The sequence below is a fragment of the Aptenodytes patagonicus genome, chromosome 12 (genome assembly GCF_965638725.1).
Source record: "Aptenodytes patagonicus chromosome 12, bAptPat1.pri.cur, whole genome shotgun sequence".
NCBI classification, from domain to species: Eukaryota; Metazoa; Chordata; class Aves; order Sphenisciformes; family Spheniscidae; genus Aptenodytes; species Aptenodytes patagonicus.
The window spans coordinates 20,866,633-20,887,124 of record NC_134960.1 but is presented as its reverse complement, the minus strand read 5'-3'; the positions used below and the strand labels follow the sequence as shown (position 1 = coordinate 20,887,124).

At 52.6% G+C, this 20,492-nt stretch overlaps 1 protein-coding gene across 8 annotated transcripts in view; it reads left to right on the top strand.

The window, feature by feature from the left end:
- The first annotated feature begins 14,832 nt into the window (after positions 1–14,832).
- SIL1 (SIL1 nucleotide exchange factor) overlaps positions 14,833–20,492 on the top strand; it is a 98,712-nt gene continuing 93,052 nt past the window's right edge. Inside the window, exons 1-4 of one of the 8 annotated variants that reach the window (XM_076349762.1) lie at positions 14,833–14,879; positions 16,200–16,304; positions 16,946–17,020; positions 19,228–19,397. The gene's annotated coding sequence lies outside the window, so the exon portion shown is untranslated. Of the gene's footprint in view, positions 14,880–15,039; positions 15,055–15,117; positions 15,513–15,978; positions 15,996–16,199; positions 16,305–16,945; positions 17,021–19,227; positions 19,398–20,492 lie in introns of those variants that run through there. The other 7 variants (XM_076349766.1, XM_076349764.1, XM_076349765.1 and 4 more) reach the window with 7 other exon arrangements.

Here is a 20,492-nt window from a genome sequence, read left to right as displayed (position 1 = left end):
TGTCCTGATTGTCCTGGTTCTGGCTGGGATAGAGTTAATTTTCTTCCTAGTAGCTGGTACAGTGCTGTGTTTTGGATTTAGGATGAGAATAATGTTGATAACACACCGATGTTTTAGTTGTTGCTGAGCGGTGCTTACACTAGTCAAGGACTTTTCAGCTCCCCATGCTTTACTGACTGAGCAGGCTGGAGGTGCACAAGAAGCTGGGAGGGGGCACAGCCAGGACAGCTGACCCCAACTGGCCAAAGGGACATTCCATACCATGGGACGTCATGCTCAGTACATAAACTATATATATACTTTATAAACTATATTATATACTTTATATACTATAAGTATATACTATAAGTATATAAAGTTGGCCGGGGGGCGGTGACCGCTGCTCGGGAACTGGCTGGGCATCGGTCGGCGGGTGGTGAGCAATTGCATTGTGCATCACTTATTTTGTATATTCTTTTATCATTATTATCATGATTGTTTTCCCTTCCTTTTCTGTCCTATTAAACTGTCTATCTCAACCCACGAATTTTACTTTTTTTTCCTCCCGATTCTCTCCCCCATCCCACTGGCGGGGGGGAGCGAGCAAACGGCTGTGTGGTGTTTAGCTGCCTGCCGGGTTAAACCACAACACTGATTTAACCCATCCTGCTAATATATGGGAGCAAAACCTCCCAGATGTGATCCCTCCTTTACTCTGTAACTGAGCATTTACTCGACAGGGGTTAAAACAGGCTTCTGGAGCCTGTTGCGTTGCTTTGAACACAAACTGCAGGGCTGCGTTGGGATGCAGGCAGCACAAGGGAGGCTGTGTCTAGACTGGAGGAGCTCTTCTGAAGGTTGGCTGTGCTTTTGTTTTGTGGTAACTTATATCCCTAATCCGGCTTGAAACAAAGCACTTCAGTCCCTTCAGTCCCCAGCACGGCACTTGCAGGTGAAAGGGAGGATGTACTTAGCTTCCACCAAGCTAAGATGAACAACAGGCCCAGCCGGGATCTCGGTAAAAGGATAACGTGATACTTGCTGACATGGGCTACGGCCTGGGAGAGGGGGAAGGCCAACACAGCTAAGCAGATGAAACTGCCACGAAACCAGCTCTCGGATAGTCAAGCCAGTGCTGTGGACGCTGCTGGGGTATTGCTGCAGGCAACTGCCCGTATCTCCCGTCCCCAGGCCTGGAGGCAGGCGGGAGGTCAGGCAGAAGGACCTGTTGCCCAGCCGGGTGCTGTTTCCAGTCACGGTGTGGTTGTGCTCAGCTCTGCAGACCGGCGTCTGGCCAGGCTGCGGCAGCACGGACTCCAAGCACGGCATTGCTGGGCTCGGCCTGTTTCAGAAGCCTTTTCTCATCCCCTCAGAGGGATGCAGCCGATGCCGAGAGCACGCTCACCAGGAAGCTGTGGCAAAAGAGGGCTTTACTTGACACCCATAGCAGAGCCGTTGTGTGACATCTTTTATCCAAAGTTCACAAACAACATGCAAGCATCTGTTTGAGCCGCCCGTCGCCGCATGAGAGAAACCAATCCTCCAAGCCCAATTACTAGAGGGGAAAGCTGTGCAGGAACACAGGGAAATCTATGCTGTGAAGTGAGAGGCTGGTCCTGGCATCGAGAGTCGCTGAGTTCTGGTATTTGGCATTCAGAAAGCTTTTGAAGTATCTCCCTGGTCCTGCCGAAAACATCTTATTATAAGAGGCAAGGCATATTAATTTGGGCCCCACGCTGCGCTAATGAGTTATACAGCTTCCAAACTGGAGCCATCACTTAAGGCAGCCTGCTCCGGGTCTCAGCAGAGCTCATCATCCATCCCCATCTGTGGGCACGTGCCCTCAGCCACAGGCAGCAAGACCTCCAGTAACAAAACCATGAAGTGCCCTCTGTGTTTGCTATTACCTGTCCCTCCACCATAGCAGCTTTTCACCAGCCCTGCATCTTCTGCACTGGAGCGTAGCCAGGAAACTGCTGTCCTTCACTAACTGCATCACTAGATGGGAGAGCACCTAACGCTTTCCACCGCACGCAACCGTGGTTCTCCTGGGCAGAACAAGCCCAGCGCCTCCTGGGACAAGGCATGGGCAGGCTGCGTCGGGGAGGAGCACGCCGCACATGATGGCCTGCATGAGTATCCCCACATCCAGGAAGAATAGCTGCCCACCTTGGGCTGAAAAAAGACCAAGAAGCACTTGAAGAAGACAGGGATGGGAGCAGATGATTGCCTGAGGCAAGAGACAGCTCCAGCTGAGCGTTGGTGGCATCCCCAAGCTCTGAGAGCCTAAGCTACCGGAGGAGCAGGGGGGAGGGATCCCAGCCTTTCCCCAGAGGCCTTGAAATGTCTCACTGGAGCACAAAGCCCTGATGAAAAACTTCCTTTGAACAGATCCCAAGCTATGCTGCCATGCCTGGCCACGGACACATGGAGCACCGAGCTGGTGTTAAGGCATCCGATGGAGGCTGGGGAAGGCGTAGCTGCCTCTCTCTCTCAGCGAGGGATTTGGCAGGACTACACCTTTAGTCTGCTTGTTTCGGGGCAGGCTTTTTGCTGTTGGCAGCCCACAGCCGTTTCTGAGCCGGCTCTTCCTACCTCGTGTGTCTGAAGTGCAGTATCAGAGTAAGCAGAGAGCCAGCTCACCTGCACTCCAGTTCCCGTTAGCTGGTGCTTGATTTCATTTTTTCCAGCTTCACAGATCCTGTGTTTCCTCCGCTGGTTCTCCACGCCCCTACTTGTGCATCTCAGCATTGAGGTTGGTGTGGATGCTTACAGCAAAGTTGTTATTGCTGAACTCTCCAGCTTCAATCCGGGAAGAAAAGTACCTTTATTGCTTGGATATGGCACTTTGAACCAGATGTCCTTCCACTGCAGCTCATCATACAGGTGGCACTGCGTCCTTCCATGCCGAGAAGGAAAATTAGCCCTCAGCACCCAAGGAGAGATGCAAGTCAGAATGTTTCGCCTGGAAGAAATGGCTTTCTTAGCCAGATAATTGAACTAGAGGGAGAAATATTAATGGAATGGATCATTTTCAGTCTCTCAAAGCAAGAATAGGGACTTTTCTATCAGAATCAAATTTTCTCTTAGCCCCTGACTTGTTAAACTGGGGTGCTTCTGGGCTTTCTATCCATCTGAACAAGAGCCATGCGTTTATTTCACCTGACTCCAGAGGGGACCCTGCAATTTCCACTTCCCAGCTATCATCACAAGATGGCATTACAGACTTAAAAGCTGAGCCGGCTCTGCTCACGCTTAGAGATCTTTCCCAGACCCTGGGGTGTCCAACCCCAGAAGAAGCTGTGGACTTAAGCCTGCCTGCTGAGCTCCTCTGTCAGGTCTCAGCCCCCGACACTTGCTTTTAATCACGTCCCTTTAATGTCAAGGCTGTGCTTTAAGCACACGGCATGCGGAATGAAAAGCTGCAGCCGTTATTCCTGTAACCTGTGAGCCATCTAATTGCAATGATTTAAGCAAGTTACAGTTTTGACAGTTAACGGCATGCAGAGCGCTTTAATCTTGACCTGCAACACCTCCGGCTCTTCCAGGGCCTACTCTGCCCCGAGGAGACACTGCTAATCAGACCAAGCGGTGAAGTGGTTTAAGATGTAGCTAAAGGGAGCCAAGGGCAAATCATGAGCGAAACACACCTGACTCGTTTTGTTGCAAAGCACTGTCAAATTTAGAACTGTCTTTTGTTTGCCTGAGAGTGATTTGGGAGAGCGATGATAAGTCTTTCAATAATTTACAGCTTTAAAATAACAAAAAGAGAAAAATCACTCTTCTTAGATATGTTTTTTAAAAAATAAAGTTTATTTTGAGTTAGGTGCGTAGAGCCCCAGTGCAGTGCATTATCCCCTCTGTATCCCTCCTGCTACCTCTGCCCCCACGGGGATGCAACCTGCCCACCCATGGCGTGACCCACATCCAACAGCCACAGCTCAGCTTGGCCCCACTGGTAAGGAAGCTCCAGCGCCACACGCTGCCCCATCAGCTCGGGAGAGGGCATCAGTGATGGCCTTGGCTCATATGGGACTGTGTTCCCCTTCGGCCCTCCTTGCTGCCATCAAAGCAGGCAAGACTTTGCCCAGGTCAGGCTACCACAGTTGTGCTCGCTTGCTGGGTAGTTTCTGTTTGCCGAGGGTTACATGCAGCTTGGATCAGCCCCAAGGGACCAGCAGCCCTCCATGACCCTGACCAGCCTCACCTGACACCCCTACACCCATAGGTCAGGAGCCCCATTTAAGCTCAGCCCTGGAGCTTCACTCTTCCCATGAGTGATGCTGCCGGAGTGCCTGGCTCCAGCCCTGCCTCTGGCTCTGCTCCTGGATGGACCCCTTGGCTCTGCACCGCTGGTGGCTTGGCTCCTGGAAGGACCCTTGGACATATGTTGCAGCTGTGTCTCTGGCCCTAATTTCTAGATGAACTTTGGACCTATGTGGTAGCCACACCTCCAGCCTTGTCCTCGGCTCATCTCTTTGTGTTCCTGGGTGGGCTCTGGACCTGGGTTATTGCAAGCTGTACCTGGGACTGCTGGTGGACCCTGTAACCAGGTCAGACCTGCGCTCAGACCTGGTGGGACTGTGCCTGCTGGTGATGGTGATATCTCTGCTGGGGCCATCCTGGTTTCCCTTCCCTTAGGGAGCAGCTGGCCCTTCCTGCTCCCTGCTGGGCCCACCATCTTGTTGCAAAAGAGTAAGTACAAAACCTGTTAGTCTCTACGCTGACCCTACTCCCCATGGACCTTCCTGGGACCTGATGGGAGGAAGTTGTTTTGCCATGGTATTCAGTGGCTATGTCAGGAGAGGAAGGTGCGGGGCTGGGTTAACATGAGGCTTGCTGTTGGATGTTCCAGGCTTCATCCACCAGTCGCTTCCTGCAAGAAGCAGCCGTGATCTAACTGCATTTCCTTCCCTGGCCAAGGGCCCTGCAGCCGCTCACCAGGGCTTAGCATTTGTCTGTCTTGATAGATCGGTGGCTGTGCTGTCTCCTGGGGTGACAGCTCTCCCCGGCGCAGCTGCCCTGGGGATGGCAGAGGGGCAAGATCTGTTGCTGAGCTGTCTCTGAGGCTGTAGCTGGATGCGTCCCTCTGGGCAGCGCCGGGAAATGCCGGTCAGGCTGTTCGCTTCACCATGGAGCTAGAGAGCAACCTTCCTTGGCCCAGAGGAAAGAGCAATCGAAAAAGGTTATATAAACCAAAATCAGCCTGCCGGAGGGGCGGACGCGCCGGCACCAAGTGCAGTGCCACTCCGCATCTGGCTGGGCAGGAGCATGCTCTGCCTGCTGGGAGAGCCCTGCCTCCCCTCCCTGCCTGCAGCCCCTCTCCCCAGCTGCCCTCCCTCCAGGCCTGCCTGGGTTTCATCTTGCTGCCACAGCCCCGGGTCTTTTTGTTGTTCAAAATGTACTTGGGCAGCGCGAGGAGCCTGTGCGGTTCCCCTATGTTCTGGGCTGAAACTGCTGCAGAGCAATTTCTTTTTCCCTTTCGTCTCTGGCAGAGCACTGGAGCTCTGCTCCCTTCCCCTCCCATCCCTCCTGTCCTCCTGCTGAGCTCCTGGTGGCCGAGTCTCCTTCCCCGGTGTCCCCTTCCCCTCCCAGCTCCTATTCAACCCCCATTTTTTCGTTTCTCTCCCTCCTTCAGTGCTCCCATCCAGAAGACAGATTGCAAACTGCAATCTCTGTTACTCGGTGACTTTCACCTAACAGATTCTAAGCCACTTTCTCAGCGTGATAAATGTGATCTGCTAATCCTATGGAGGGGGATCCCCCGGGAGACAAGCCACCTCTGGAATCTGTGGCAGATCTCACGGCGCCAAGCCGCAGGGTCTGTCTCGGTTGCGAATGTACAAGTGGTAAAGTAGCTGCCTTGCCCCCGAGCACGGGCATCGCAACTTGCTCCTCTCCCCCAGCCCCTCCACCTCCACCGGGGGTTCATCTTAGGAATTTACACATGCAGCAAGACTAACCAGAGCAGACCTTCCTCCTCTCAGTGGTCCGTCAGGTCTCTTTTCAGCAAGGAAGAAGCTCTGTGGGGCAAGTGGCCAGGTACAGGATCAAGTAAGTGGAGGAGAGCTGGAGGTGGGCTTGCACGGCACTGACCTGAGCAGGCCAGCGGGCTGTTCTGGATCTCTAATTACTCTAAATCATACTACGATAATAAAACCCCGTTGCTCTGAGTGCTATTTTGCTGGTGCTGGTTTGATTCTGTGAGGTCTTGTAAAGCCTGACTTGAGCCCCAGGGCATTTTAGCCAGTGCTGGCGCCGGGAGCAGGGTGGTGTAAGCATGGCCCACGTATCCTGGGGTCGGGTGGTGGGTAGAGATGAGTGGACACACCAAGAAAAGCACCAGCCCAGCATTTTAGAGCAGTGCTAACTAGAAAGAGCGTATTTCATTTAAAAAAAATTAAAAAAAGAAATAAAGAAGGGAAAAAAAAATCATTCTTAATTAGGACAGAAACCCCCGGATAGGCTTTTTTAAAGAAAAAAACTAAAAATATCATTTTTGCTTTGATTTGAAAACTATTTTTGCTCTTCAGACTGTAAGATAAAACACATTTGAATTGATGATGCACTTTGCAACAAAAATATGTCCCTTTTCATCCTGAAAATGCTGAAATGGGTTGTTTCAAAATTTTCAACACTTTACCCCCCTTTTTCTAAACCCAAAATTTTTAATTTAGCTGAAATGTCTTTTTTTGAAAGGAAACTCTTGATTACATTTTTTTCCAACAGCTTTAATTAGAATTAACAATACAGCTGATTCTTAGCTGGGTGATAAACAGCTGGACTGAATCCACTCCGCAGCCCTCTCTGCTCTGGGACTTCCAAACGAGCTCTAGCGCTGGCAGGAGTTTACCCCTCCGCAACACTTTAGCCTTGTCTAGTCACTGGGATTTTTTTTTTCCTTTCTTCCCCCCGCCCCCCGCTATTTCTCCTCTGCGGATTAGTTTTTACCAGCGCAGCATCTCTAGCAGTCAGGGAACTTCAGGGTGAGTTGAGATGGCATTGATTTCTCGAGGAAGAAGCCGCATACTAATTTTTGCTATTTTCCTCCCATGAGGAAAGCAGGTAACAGCTTCAGGAAGGCAGCTGGGTTTGTAGATATTATGTTCACCCGCCGGATGACAGGAAAGTCTGAGGTCTGTGGGACCATCATGGGAAAGACGGAGACCTCGTCTGGCCTGATGCAGTGTCTGGAGATGAAGCTCGCGTTGCTGGTAAAGCGAAGCGCGTGGGATTAAAGCTGAATGGGTTAAGCCTGAGAAAAGCATTAGGTGAGGATCAGGGGATGGATCAGTCCATGGTTCAGCCAAGAAAAAGGCCAGGAGGGGCATCCTGCTTAAACCAGACCCCGCCATCAGGCAGAGGGGAACACTTGCTTGTCATGCACAGGGTCATGGCTTCTTGTAGGCAGCAGCTCAGGACGCCCAGGGCAAGGGCTCGTCCTGGGCAGCTCTGAATCCGTTGGCCCAAGCTGCTGTGTCCGCTGCCTCGATGCCTCTGTGGCAAAACCCATCCATTAGCCAGAGGGTTCCCAGGCTCGTGACCACCCTGGAGGGCCCCGGTGCCCAGCAGAAAGGTGCTGCAGAGAATCCCAATGGCTTTTTGGGGCCAGAGCCCAGGTCAAAGCCTTCTCAGATGGCATCCCAAAGGTATCCAGGGCCTTCTACCCCATGGTGCGGGGCTGGGGGCTCAGCTGCTGTCCCGCCAGTGCTTCACTCTGTGTCCAGGATGATTTTCACACATCCCAACTCTTTGAGGGCAAGGGAAGGAATGCCGCAGCAGTGTGAATGGAGAGGAAGGGTATGGTGGTAGAGGGGGAGGGAAAATATTGGAGTCTGCTCTTAAAACCCCTAAAACCTCTGTTTCAGGCACCCAGGCAGGTTTGTTCAGCCTTTGCAGGCAACCTCTGGAGAGCCAACGGGCACTGGGGCATCCTCCTTTGCCGAAACCAATGTCCCCGGTGCCCACCGCGGCTCTCCCGCTGCCACGTCCAGTGCTCTTCATTGCTGCTCATCCCTGTGTTGGCTCATTGCTGTTAAGGGCTGATATCTTCTCCCTGGAGACAAGCCCACAGCTTCAGCCTGTCCCACCTCGCTCCTCCTACTCTCCTGCCAAACAGTTATTACCGTCTTGGACAATCTTGAGATAGTATTAAGCGAGAGGGAGGTTTCCGTATAGAAGTCTCCCTGTGATTAATGGATTAAGAGATTTTGTGAAAATTAAAGCCTTTCTTCATACCTCACGCTTTCAGCTCTTCAGCTGTTGCTTTTTCCCTTCTACTTCCGTACAGAAATCCCTGTAGGCCTTGCTTGCCCCATCCCTTTTGCCCATCTTTTCTCCCCACCGTGACCTGGAAACATGGCTGGCAGCACCCACTGCTCTTTGCCACCCAGTTTCCCCAAAAGCTTCACCCTGCCGAGCCCCCGGCAGACCCTGCCGCTCTCAGGCCAGCGGTTGCAGAGAGGAGGGTGCTGCGAGCACGGCTTATTTGTACACAAACCCAACCCAGGAGAGGGGCCGCCAATGCCTCTTTACTTCCATATTTGTCATTGCAGTTCAGATGGATGAGGAATCCGATGGAAAGTTTAGACGAAACAGAGAGGAAATGAAAAAGTGTCGGCAAGCAGCAGCTCAGCCGAGAGACTGGCAGCCTCGAGGGTTTCCAGCAGCAAAAAGGCTTTCAATTACCGTGCTGCGCTGCTGCCCGATAATATCTTCATTTCCCCAGCCGCGCTGCCGGGATGGATGGGGCAGTGGGTCCTCGCTGTGGAGCACCCCGTGCCCTGTCACCGTGTGACCCCTGCTGCAGATGTGCCCAGCCGTTTTCCTAAAGACTGCAGCCCGGTCATTACAGCGATATGGAACCGAGATCCTAAAAAAAAAAAAAAAAAGCACGTTTGGTCTTGTTGGTGTTTTACAGGGCTGTTTTCTTCCCAGATGCCGGTAAGTACCGTGAGCATCAGCTGAATGTGGGTGCTGAGGCGCAATAAATATCTCCAGGTAATGAACATGGGGCTCGCTCACTCGCGCTGTGGTGGAAAGGAGTCGCAAAGGCTTTGCTGGACAACTTCAGAGCATCCAGCGCTGGGCATTGGTGATGGATGATGATTTAAAGCCCATTTTTGCAGGGAATAACGGCTCATAACCATCCCCTCTCCTTTAAGTGTGCGACACCGCCGAGATTTATGGTCTCCTTGTTTCCACCTTATGGGAAGTGTTTTATTAATTGTCCCTGCGCTTGCTCCCAAACCCGTGTGTGCTGCGGTGTGGGGGTGCTTCAAATGCAGTGAAGAGGAGGTGGCAGTGCGGGATGTGGCTCCCAGGGGCAGCAGCCGGAGTGGCAGGGATGGGAGCTTCCTGGGAGCTTTCCAAGGATCTGAAACCTTCAGCCCTGGGATGGACCGTCTGCCTGTGGGTCAAGGGAGGCTGGACTGGCTCCGCCGGGGGATAACCGGGACTGCAAGTCTGGCCTAGGGCCTGTGTATCCCGGGGGAGGAGGCTGGGGGTGGAGCTGCCCCATCGCTGCCTGCATGGTCCCGCTCCGGCACCCCATGCCGGTGACTTTATTCTTACCTAAATCCCTGCTTGGACACCCGGAAAGGCTCCTGCTCAGGTCGTTAGAGGTGACTGCTTCTAGAAAGGGTCCCTGGGGACCCTGCTGCCTGCGCAGTCCCATCCCAGTCGCAGCCAAGCACTAAAAACTCGATGTTCCCTTCACACCAGTTATGCACCCGCCCGGTCCCTCTGCTCTTGCTACGGGCTTTATTCTCCTCTCTGCTTCTAAATCATTTGTACATGGCTTCCTAGGAAAGCAGCTTTGAATTGATCACCATTGCTGCCGTGTCTAATTTAATCCAAACCTGATATCAAATGGGAGCGAGAGAGGGAAGCCCGGTGGGAAGCCTGCGTGCGGCAAACCACTTGGCTGTGATGAACAGCGTCGTTAATAACCCGTAATGAAATGCTGGAGTCATCTGGCATTGCTGGACTCTTGAAATAAGGCAGAGCCTGCCCTCGCTCCTCCGGCTGAAGCCTCCAGGCTCCCACGAGGGCCGGGCCATCCTGCGGATGTGTTCCAGAGGGAGAAGAGTCGTCAGGGACTGACACCTGCCGGGATCCCGACCCCGAGCTGCGCCGCCACTGCGTGGGCAGCAGCTCACCCAGAAACCCTCGTGCTTTGGCCTCCGGCCCCACTGGCGGAGCCTCTCCGTGAACAGGGACGGCCCCTCGGCTCGTCGCATCCCATTTACCGCTCCGGAGCCTCTGAGGGATTGATGGCAAAAGCTCTCAGATGAGTCATTATTTTTTTTTGGACGGTGAATGAAATAGCATTTGGGCTGGTGGTGATGAGAGGCTGCAAGTGGGACCCGTCTGATCCTTACGGCGATTCAGGAAGGCTGATGCTGACGTGGCAGAACTGGTCCTGCAAAAGCCCCTGGGTCCCAGCACACGAAATGGGTGAGAAAAGCATTTTTACAAGCAAGCAAGGTAACCCTGCAGCTGTGATGCCACCCCATCTCAAGCCTGGGGTTCACCTCTGTCCTCTCTGGGTGCATCTGCACTGCAAAAATCATCTGCTCCGAACTCAGACTGGGTTGTGACTCGCTTCTGGAGTTGTAAAGACGCGTTTCATCATCTCAGCGTGGAAAGCGGCTGCTGCCAGCTCTCTGTCAGAGGTGAGGCCGGCCGGGGCGGGCTGGGAGGCGATGCAGCACGGCACAGGAGCTGCAGGTTGTTAAACAATTACACCCGCTGGAGCCTGAATTTCATCTCATTTTTTGGAGCTACAGCATGACACAAAAGGCTGAGTGGAAGGAAGGAAGGAAAGGCCAGAGGGGAAAGGTATTTCAGACAACAGTCCTCTTCCCAGTGACTGCCTGGCCACAACTCCATCTATTTTGGTGCGAGCATGGAATGCAAAGCCCGGACCTGCCGCCTGGAAACTCGACCGAACAAGTCTCCTGCAGCCTGTGGAGTTTGCTTGTTATCCGGGCGAACACCACCTTTCATCCCTCGTCATCCCCCTCCCCAGCCTGCCTTGGCCCCGGGATGGGAGCAAACCCATGCTCACCCGGGATGCCCTGGAAAAGGCTCCCCTGGCTGCGAGAGCAGCTTCTCCTCTTCTGGCATCCTCCCGGGGGAAAAGGGCAATCAAACCCTCCTGATGACAGGTACTCCACGCAGGAGCCCCGTGAACGCGTTGCCACGGCTGAGCTCCTGGAGAAGCTGAACGGTGCTGAGTAGGATCCCAAGGAGGGGAGGTGGCTCCAGCCAGACACGCGGTGGTCCCGGGCACAAACCCACACGCCTTTCCCTGGAGAAAATCTGAACTTCTGATGGCCCAAGAGTCACCTCAGAACCGCCCCTGCAGTGATTGCACTATCTCACCTGCAGCTCCTGCCTGGGAAGCAGCAAATATTCCTTGAAATCAAGTAATTAGGGCCAGTCACAAAAGCAAGGAAAAGTTTTATCGACTTTATCGTGACAGTGCGGTGTCAAGCTATTGATCTGGGCTTGCGCTGAGCAAGGGCAAGTTTTGTATCATCCTGCGTGGAGGGAACCAAGCTCTCCCTGCTGCTTCGCTGCTGCTTTGGCGTAGGACTGGCCCAACTCTTCCGGCCCCTTAGCCTAGTTCACTGTTAAACTTGTGAAGCTGTTGGCCGAGAAGCTGTCAGTGCCGTTTCGCAGGGAATAACCCATTTCTGCATCCTCAGCTTTTCTGATTTCCTCTTTCGAACAGCTGAGTGCTATTGATAAGGGAAGACCGAGGTCCCCGTGGCGGGTATTTGGGGATGCCAGTGGCTCTGGGCTTGCAGACAGCCCGTGGGAGCTGGGCAGCCGTGCCCTGTGGTCTCTGCCTGGGAGAGGGGAGCAGGCAGGACCCGGCGCACACCTGGGCAGGATGCTCTGCCTGGGGAGATGAGCCCCGAATCCCACCCTGCACTCAAAGCCGAGCCGCTTTGAGCAAAGCTTGCACTTAAAAGAAGGTATTTAAACACAAGGAATCAATTGCATTAAGTGCAAATTCATCTGTTGATGCTGCTGTCCACAGGCAGAGCGGCCATTTACCGTGGCGCGTGATGCTGTGGGGATCAGCGGCTCTGCACTCATTAACGCTCTGGGCCACTAACGATGCCCAGAAGTGGCTGGAAACAAAGACAACTGAAGTCTGATGGATTAATGCTGCCTCCCACCAATGCAGCCCGGGATCCATCAATTACCTATCTGCTTAGTCCTTTTCTCCATCCCTTTACAATCTAAATAGCACATTTTATAGTCGCTGCTAAGTGATGTGATCAACATCAATTACCTACTAAAAGAGAATCAAGTCTTGATTTAAAATTAAGTGCTGCATTTTGCCATGTTCTTTATATGTAGCCAACAGAATAATTGCAGTGACATAAAAACTAATTACACAACTCCACAATTAGGCCTCCCTCCTAGTGCTGTGATTGTCTTTAAGTACATTGATGAAAAATTACTCCCAGCCCTAAATTACTCTCTCACACCCATCTTCTCCAATACCTTTGGAAAAAACCCTCCACCCCATCAGATCAAACAGAAGAACTCAAAATGCAAAATATAATACATGCAGAGCGTGTTTTCTAATCTCTTTGATGTGCGAGCAGTTTCAGACGGCGGGATTAGGCTGGTATCGCCCGAGGATGCAGCAGCGCTCCTCTCTGCGACGACGGACCGAGCATTTCAGAGAGACTTCCCAAACCGCCTGGGGCTGTCGTGGGGCTGTGAGGCCGGCGTGCCGGCACCCCGCCACGTCACCGTTAGGCTGCGGCTGGGGAGAAGCTCCTCTCCTCTGTGCCCCAGGCGATGTTTGGCTCTTGGGCTGCAAGCAGAGGAGAGGCCAGCCCTGCCTGGCTGCCGGCCTTGGGTTTGGTGCATGGAGGGGTTTTACTGCTGCTCCTGCTGTGCCTGAAAGAGAGGGCTCACCGCGGCTTCAGAGAGATGGCTGATCATCCCCTTGGTGCTGTTCCACCTGGCAGAAACAAGGGGAAGAGCTGGATCCAGCTCGCCTGCCCCACCGGAGAAACCACGGCGGGCTTTGGGCAGAGACGGATGGATGAACCCTGTCCTGAGCTGGTGGCAATGCTGCTCCGGGAGCCGAGAGGGCCCAGAGCCCCAAAGGGGGGAGAAGGAAGAGGCTGGAGTACGGCAGTGCTTTCACGCATCCAAAGGCCAGGAGTTACGTCTTGCCAGAAATCACGTAGCTGCCTGAAAAATCATGCCATTAAACCCCAATAAATCTGTGGAGCGCTCCTGATGGGCTTTGTGGGTTTTGCTGCTGGATTCCGATTTTGAGGTGATTATATCCAACCTGGAAAGACGGAAAACATTCCATTTACTGGAAATGAAAGCTAGGATTTGCTTACAACCAGTCTCCTGCCTCCAGGATCTCTGTGGGTGCCGGCAGCAAAGCACAGTGGCAGCGAAGCTGGCAGCAAAGCTCAGTGCATGGCGAGCAGAGCCATGGGGACGCCGGCCCAGGGGACAGAGTGGGCACGCAGCTTCCCTCCAGTGCCCTTACACCGTGCCGTCCCGTCAGTTGTCGCTTGCTGTCGCTGAGCATCCTTCGCTGGATAATTAAGAATTGCAGGTTTAATTTTGGGGCTGGCAGGGTGTTTTTGGCCGCTGCCTGGTGCGCGGTGGAGCCCGTGGGCATCCTTGTGCATCAGCTGCTCCTCAGCCACGGCCCAGCCCTTGCCGGGGAGGAGGGTTGCATAGCTCGTGGCTGTGGCTTTTCCATCATTTCTGCAATGCCATCACTCTGTCGCCGGCCGGGAGAGGGGTGGGAAATGCTTTGGCACCCGATTTCAATCAGCACCGTGCTGCGAGCTAACGAGGCAGAAGGGACCCGCGGGCTCACGCCTGTGGCAGCCCAGCAGTCCCCGTGCCTCCCAGTCCCACTTTCTCACCTCTTCTTCAGCGTGGTCCAGGGGACATGAGGTGCCAAGGCTGTGAATTAACACCCTTGTATTTACCTGAAACTTCACTACCTCCCTCAAAAGGTGTGAAAAATAAAGGGGGTGCTGAAGCAGCCGGCAGCAGGGAAGACGAGATGGCTCAGGCCAACCCCATCTCACGAACCTGGCAAATGTCGCCTCCTATTTCGCCACCACCCATCTGGCGCGGGGGAGAGGGGGAGCTCGGGATGCCCCGGCACAGGCGGATCGAGGCTGGAGCAGGGAAGGCCCACGGGACCAGGGAAGGCCCACGGGACCAGGCACCCTTCCCTGGCTGCATCACTGATGTCTGGGGACGCAGGGCTGTCCCCGTGCCCCTCCTGTTGCTTACCCCAGCTGCCCCCGAGCAGAGCCGCCCGCTGCCGGCACCCCCGGGGCTGTCTGGAGGGTGATGGAGGGGAGGGCGATCCCCGGGGTGTCACCGAGCCCGAGGGACGACGCACAACGAGCAAAGGTCCCGGCGCTTGGCGTCCGCACGCAGACAGCTGCGGCGTGCGGCCAGCCCGAAGGAAAGCAGATGTCATTTAGAAAAGCCATTTATTTTACCCTTTGTCCCTACAACCGATACGGAAAGGTGACAGTCAGTCAGTCAGTCAGTCAGTCCCTCCCTCAGGGTGACCGAGTTTCTTCAGGGCCTGGCACTGCCTCGGCGGGGCTGGCGCCCGCTGTCCGGGACGGGCTGTTTGCCCACAGCTAGGGTGTCCCTTGAACGCCCGGAGAGGCCCGCTGCCGCCTGCTCGGGCGGCTCCCGGGGCCGGCGGCCCCGGCCCGCGACGCGGGGCAGCCCGGCTCGGCGCGAGGGCGGCGGCGCCGCCGCCTCACGGGGCGCGGGAGCGGCCCCCGCGGGGGCGGGGCCGCGGCGTCGGCCAGCGCGGATTGGGCGGGGCCGGGGGCCGAGCGGAGCGTGCGCAGTGCGGAGCGGTGAGTGGGGGGGCGGCCGGGGCCGGGCCGGGGGTGGGAGGGCGCCGTCCTGACACCCCCCCGCCCCCCCCCCCCGGCCCGGGCCGCTGCTCGCTGCCGGGGGACCGGGCCGCACACGGGCCCGGCGGGGCCGGAGCGCGTCCTGCCGGTGCCCTCGTTCGAGGGGGAGCCGGCGGTGAGGCCTTGCCGCGGAGGGGGGGGTTTGCCCGCCGTGCTGCTTTCCCACAGAGGGGGCCCTGCCCAGGCTCTCAGGGCGCAGGGCCTGGAGAGCAGCTTCTGGGGCGGAGTAACGGCGTTTGCCCCAATCCCGGGGGGTGACGGCCTGCCTTGGGCAGGGCTGGGAAGTAAAGGCCGGTGCCTGGGCTGTCGTGTTCTAGAAGTGACCGAAAATCAGGGCCCTGTGGTGGGCACCCACCCGCAAAGCGCGGGGGCAGGACTCCCGGGCAGACAAGGATCCCCTTACGCTGAAGGGTTTTAAATACAAATTCAGCAAAACGGGAGCAGTTTGGGTTCAGCCTTGAGCCCGAGGATGGGGCTGGGTGACCTCAGGCCCCCTTTGCACCTGCTGTGGAAGAAAAGTGTCCTGACACCTTTGGTGTAGCTCTGGGCCATTAAGATGGATTTTTCTTGAGGGTATGCACTCAGTAACACAAGGCCTGAATTTTAAAACTGCTTAATTATTTTGGTACAAGCTTGCATATGGCTCTCTTGCCGGAGAACTAGTGAAATTACATGTTGCACAAAGCCAGGGAGTGAAAACTGAGCAAATGGGATTTTGTATATAAACATTATTTGGAATATTGCCTTAAAATGTTTAACTTTAGTGGTTGACTAACACTTGCATGAGAAGTAATCTTTGACAAATAATCAACACTCCCGCCTCTCAAGATGGCCTAGGTTTACACTAACAGGTTCTGTAGACGCAGTCTCTTAGGGGCAAGTTATTTATTTTAGTGTTTTGCTGATAGAACTAACCTAGTACAAATATGGCTTAGAGGCAGAAAGCGTGACTTCACTGATACTGTTTAATTTACTTGCCAAAGCAGTATAATCTGCACAGGCATTTCTGTTGGTAGAGCTGTCTGCGCGAGGAGGCTGCTCCGGCGTACAGCCATGGTAGGAAACCTTTTAAGTGCAGATAAGTCTCTAAGGCGTTAGAAGCCGATGACACACCCTGTCATTTACTGAACCTGCTGCCGCAGTGTTTCTGCTCTGTGTGATCCTTTTGAATTCATTTGTGCTCTGGGAGTAGCATTATTAAGGGATGGACTTCTTTTTTTCTCTCTTCTCTTTCCCCCAACCCTGCCGTAAAATGACCAGCCTGGACCGCGTTGGTGTTTTTCAGCAGCCCCCAAGGCGTTTCTATGGTGGAAGCATCCAAAATATTGTTCCAGAAACTTTAATGTAGAAGTGCAGCTAACGGAGGTGAGAACAGTGTCTGCAAGTTTCTGGGGTCTGCCATCTGTGTGACCATGTATTTACTAGATCTGAAGGGATACAAATGTGATCTTCTTAAATAAGCTGGAAACTGGCAATTCCTAATGAGTTATCAGAACAGCCCTTGAACCCGCAACGCTGTCTCCGTGCCCTAAAGCAGCACAAGACCAGTGCTGGTGCTACCGCCGCCACCTTCTCCTCTTTTACAGTTGAGAATTTCTTTAGCCTGAGCAATTAAACACCTGAAAAACTCTCCAGCACCCCCAAACCCTCTCTCTGTCTGCTCTTACTTGGCAAGGAAATAGAAGACTACTTAAATACAGATGTGGTCAAGCTGGGCAGGTCTGGTTTAAAGCATGTCAACTATACCCTGAGAATTTGCAAGGCAGTAGATTATTGGGATAAACTTTGGGATAATAGTCAGCCTTTCTATGTGCTAATCCTCTCTGCTACTGACTCCCTCTGTGGCTTTTGTAACCCACCTCAGCTCTCCTACCACCCAGCTTTCCCCTCTGAGAAATAACGTTTAACTTGCACTCGTGCAGTAGGTGAATCAGCTTTAAGATTTGTCAAGCGCTTTGTTGATAAGTTCCCTATAAAGCTAGTTATTATTTTTTATTAACACGCAGATATTCTTAGCACTTGAAGTGAAAAATGACACAACACTGGGGATCTTCTGGGAAACAGCCCTGTGAAAGGAGACGGTGCGTACTAACGAGGGCTTTGTCAAATCTCTTCTGGCTGCGGTTCACAAGGCAGCTTGCTCCTAAAGCTCTGACTCAAAAAAAAAAAAAAAAAATCCTCTCAAGTCACTGGGAAATCTTAAATGTTCCTAGAAGTTAAGCCCTGCTTTTGCATAAGATTTGTAGATCTTGCCCCCTTGCTGGATTTCTTGCAGAGCCTTCAGTCGGGGTTTGGTGCAGCTGTGTGCGTATGACAGCTGCTCTCACCCGCTTTGAAACACTTTGTTTCAATGATTTCAATTGCTTTCAGCAATCATTGCCTCACATTATTCTGGCTGGGGTAGGGAGGGCTTCCCCGCTCAGCTGGGTGGTGACCCTTACAGGCTACAGCCTGCTGCAACAGTTGGTGGGGTTGTTTGGGGGTAAGAGGGGAGGAGGGAAGCCTTGCCCTCCTCTGCAGGCAGCCCAGGTCAGCATCCCTTGCCCTGCAGCGCGTGGGAAGGCCGTCTTCACCGCCAGAGTAGTTTGGTGGCAAATTGAGCTGAAGAGCTTCGTTTATGAAAGGTAATGAAGACGTGAATTGAAATGGTTGCGGCTGTGCTTGTTCTGTGTTGCTGTGTGGGTGCCCTTTCAGCAGGATGAGGAGCTCTATTGTATTTTGGGGAAGAGAAGGCTGTTAATTTAGCTCGGAGATGTCACTGCTGTGGCAGTGTAGGAGTGACCAGATGGAGGATGCTAAAATGAAATGCAGGGCTGGAAAAGCCTCCTTGTCCATGCCTCTGTCCTGAGGCCAGGTGAGAGATACTCGGCTCCAGACTGGACAGTGGTGGATGTTAGTGCAGATCTGGACTGGGGGCAAGTTCCCTCTGAGACTTGATGAAATTCCGGTCTCAGAGAGCCTGATACCTCATCTAACTCGCTTGTGCAGCAAATTAAGCGGGCTGCTGTGTCTCTTGCCTTCAGAGAACGGGGAGCCCAGCGGATGGTTCTCCTTCTTGTAAACAGCTGTTAAATTCTGAGAGGTGACAACGACCCTGGAGGGGAGCAGGGATGGAGAAACCCTTCAACAGCATGTTTTACACCGCTGACTGCTCCGCTTGTTGCCCGGGCCCTCCGGTTTGTCTGCGACTTTCTTAGGGGTGGTGCCCAGCACTGGGCATGGCCTTCCAGCCCAGAATTAGGAATTTCATGTTCTTAAATCACAGAATGAAGTTTAGCTCTTTGCAGCTGGAGCTGTGGTGTCACAGCGCTGACACACGTCGCATTTTTAGTCCAGTCCCTGATTTTCCTCAGCGTTACCTCTGTCCAGTGAGCTTTCCCCTGTGCTGTATTTGTGTGCTTGATCTTTGTTTTTGCTGTTTCCAAGTGTGGTTCTCTGCATTGTTTTCCTTGCTTTTCTTTTTATTGATTCGTGGGTCGTTTTGGAACTTTTCTTCGGTTTATCAATTCTGGTCATGACCTCTGGAGTGCTTCCAGCTCTTAACTGCTGGGCATCCTTTCAGGTTTTATAAAAGTACTTTCTTTTTCATTGTTCAGGCCATTAATTGAAAAGGATGAATAGAAGCAGACCTGGACTAAGCTCTGAGGGCCCATACGTGAGATTTTCTCCTGTTGTGAAAGGGAATCGTTGATAGCTACCCCTAAAGTGTGTGTGTGGGGGAGTTAGGTTTTTTTTTTTAAGTAATGAGCACTGTGCCTCGTTAAGGTGAGCTCACCTAGTCCAAGTTCCTCAGGTTTGCCTGAGACTGTCAGATGGATAGAGCGAAAAGCCTGCTTTAATGCCGTTGTGCTGGTCAGAGGTGTGATGGGCAGATCTCTGTAGAGGGGGAGTTGTGCCCCATTTCTGAAGACTCGGGTGATTTTCAAGAGCTTTCATGAACTTCATTTATCTGGGGCTTCTCACTGGCACTCGCTAGGACTAGCATCGCTCAGAGGCAATCCTCTGGTCGCTCAGCTCTGCTTTCCACCGAGAGCTCGCCGGGAGTGTCTGCTTTGGTAGCAGAGGGGTATGCATGGGGGGAATTTGTGTCCGTAGTGTCCTGTTCCCCTTTGATTCTCTGTAGGTCTGTCCTCAGTGAGAGTTAGGCTTGTCTGTATGTGACTAAGGTAGTAAAAATACATTTTTCTCCTCAAGCAATTCAAGCTCCTTGTGTGGTTGCTCTGCTCTGGAAAAAAAAAAATTACTTGCTCTGGAAAAATTAATTATACTCATTTTTATCCCTGAATAGTGTGTCGCTGTGGGAGCGGTTGCAGGATACCTCGTTCCACCAGGGCTCTGCCAGTCACCATCTCAGTGCGAACTAAGCTTAAGGAAGAGGAGTTGCTTTAACTGAAATACTATTAACTGGAGAAAACATCACTGTCCAAACAGGACCAGCTCTAACTGCCCTTGAGTTCTGTAAGTACTGAGCTACTGCATTCAGCTTTTTGTATTTTAAGAGGTTGGTCCTTTCCTGAAGTGCACTTCCACCCACTGTACCATCTTTCTTTGCACATCGGTGTAACTGCGGGGTGAAATTTGGGCTCCACTGATTTCAAGGACAACACAGGGTTCCTCTGTGGTTTTCACCTCTTCCACCTCTCAAGGCTGGTAACTTGAGGTACCTGGCCACGGCTGTTTGCTCAGGCTGTGCTTCAAGGGCATCATCAATGGGATGGAGAAGCTATGCCCTGTTCGTTCTCCTTTATTGGTCCACAGCTGATGGTGCGTGCCCTGACCAAATTTCAGTTCCAGGGGAGAAAATTGAGCCTCCCTAAAGCATTCCTGTGGTTTCGGTTGGGTTCTTCCTTACTTCCCTCCGGGGGGCTGCGTGCTGTAGTTAAATACTGGTAGAAAGGTTGTGTTCCACTCTGGGTTACGGCTGAATCTTGATGGTGGATAAATTGCATCCCAAGTCCAGTTTGCAAAGCCCTTTGGGCTTCATGGGATGCAAGAAGCTGTATTGTATTCTAGAGGTGTGTTTGCTGATAATTCTGTAGGATTTTCAGTGAGCAGGTTGTAAGAGTCCTGATTATACTGGTTCTCTGTGCAGTCAGACTCTTTGCCCAAATAATTCAAAAGCCTGTTGCAGAGAGAGGAAAAGGAAGATGGAAGGATGATTTAGAAACCTCTGGGTCACTGGGATAGGTGGGAAGAAGATGCATATGTTGATCTGAAGGAGATACTGAGCCAGGTATATGCCTTTAAGCATCTAAAGAAAAGTCAGGATTTTTTTAACAGCTGCCTACTTTAAACCCAAATAGTTTCTTTAATGAGAGTTTTTAAAGGTTTAACTGTTAATTTTAGAATTTTTATTTCAAGCATGCTTCCATAAAATTAACTTTTTCAACGCAGAACACTTTAATGTCTTCCGTGTTGGTGCTCATTTGCAAGAAATCTATGTGCAATTATTTCTTATGTACCAGTTAAATCTATCAGCCAACAGATGTCAAGTGTAGCAAAAATGCTATAATAATATTATGGTCTAATAATAGTTATAATAATTCTGATTAC